Source organism: Nematolebias whitei, chromosome 10 (genome assembly GCF_014905685.2).
Source record: "Nematolebias whitei isolate Nwh7 chromosome 10, NemWhi1, whole genome shotgun sequence".
Lineage (NCBI taxonomy): Eukaryota > Metazoa > Chordata > Actinopteri > Cyprinodontiformes > Rivulidae > Nematolebias > Nematolebias whitei.
The window spans coordinates 21,102,319-21,104,427 of NC_056507.1; positions in this window are offsets into that span (position 1 = coordinate 21,102,319).

Genomic DNA, 2,109 nt, shown 5'->3' on the forward strand with positions numbered 1-2,109 from the left:
TGGATGGATGGATGGATGGATGGATGGATGGATGGATGGATGGATGGATGGGAGTCAGCCTCCCCACCATCACACATATCTGCACTTCCAGATGCAGGAACAGGGACACCTGCATCATGAAGGACCCCACACACCCAGCACACACACTTTTTGCCCCGCTCACCTCAGGCAGAAAGTTGAGGAGCATTAAGTGCAGAACCACCAGGCTGAGGAACAGCTTCTACCCTGAGGCTGTTAGACTCATGTGGGGAAAAAAGTCACTGTAATGCCACTTGGTTGTTATGTGCTGCTGATTATTTCATGTTGCTGTGTTTATTAGTCCTCATCTGCTCACATAGACTCATGTTCGTGCTGCTGTTGTTTTGGCACATTGTTTTTGTACTATTAGTGCTTAGTGTATTCTTAGTCTAGTGAATGTGGTATGTTCTTAGTTCATGTCTCGGATCTTACTACTGTTTCTCTTTACAATTTGCATTTTTGTTGGATGTATCTGGGACCTTCTGTACATAGTTTCATTCCACCTCGTGTACCACATGTGATGTGAATGACAATAAAAATCCTTGAATCTTTGAATCCTTGAAATTGTAGAAAACTATCAGGTAAAGTTTCCTGCAGGAAACTGAAGACTAATGAGAAATAACTAATGTCTTGTTTTTTTACATGTGGATTAAAATAGACTAATTTAACTTTAAAAAAAAAAAAAAAACTAGAATCATTTAAGGAAATCAAGCTCACATGCAACTAGCAAAGCAAGAGTATCAACACTGAGATGTCATGAGGTTTACTGAGTGCATGTGACTGAGCAGTGTGGAAGTATCTGTCACATGCCAGAGAGTGAAAGCTCATGTCCATCTAAAACCCTTTTGAAAGCTGTCTTTCTTCTTTTCCAGTCCTACATTTGTTAAATAAACTTTAAAAATCTAATGAATACCAATAATAGGAACTTGTTTATGATCCCCAATAAAATCAAATAACAAAAAGAGAAAGAAAAAGAGGCATGTCGTTTTTCGGGTTTTATTTATTCCAGGCTGTTTGGAAGTCAGTTTTTTCATCATCTGTAGTGGATTTTGATATTACAAAACAAAACTAGGCTGTTATAAAATAAATGCGTATCAGATCATTCTGTAATGAAATTAGGAAAAGGTCAATTACTGGAAAAGCAGGAGAGTTTAAATTGTTTAGCACATCATAATGCAGTAAAACAGAGAAATCAAAAAGTTATGTAAAAGTGTGATGAAACAAAACTTCCAAAGAAAAAGTGCAAACATTCTTTTTCCTTTGTTCTCTCAAAACTGTCTCGTTCTGTATTTAAGAATTGCAAGTTTTTGAAATAAGAATGGATATTTTTCATTATCAGGTCAAAAGTCATGCTATGACTTTGCTATGACTTTGATTATGAACAATGTAGAGATTCAAAAGACTGTTAAGTCACATTAATATCAACAATATAACAATATAATGTATACATTCTAATTATTACAGGAAACTTGGTACATTCCATTCTATTTTTCTGCCAGATGAAAATCATTGTTAAGATCTTGTGATAAATGTTGCAACAAATCAATTTGAATTAAAAGGGTGACTTCAACAGTTGCTCATGATTTCTTCTTTAGTTTAGCTGAAATAGTATTATGGGATGTACAACTGCATGTCCTGTTAGTGGTAACAGTTACGTTATGTTCACTAGAGAAGCTGATCAACTAACAAAATCACTGTATTAGTTTACCAATTATAATTTATAGGAACATATTGATCAAGGGTAATATTGTTGGGCAGTACTTAGAAACAACAATTTAACAAGTATATTGACTCTAATGTGAAGTTAGGCGTCATGGCAAGGGAGGCAGAAAAATTCAAACACAACAAAGCGATGTGTGTAACAAATGACACTGATGAGTTTTAATTTTTATTTTCTGGTTTTGTTGATTTTCTGTCTGTCTGTCGGTCTGTCTGTGTGTCTGTCTGTCTGTCTGTCTCTGTCTGTTTGTCTGTCTGTCTTGTCGGTCTGTCTGTCGGTCTGGTTTCTTGCTTGCTTGCCTGGTTAGTTTTTTGTCTGTCAATCTGGTTGGTTGGTTGGTTGGTTGGTTGGTTGGTTGGTTGGTTGGTTGG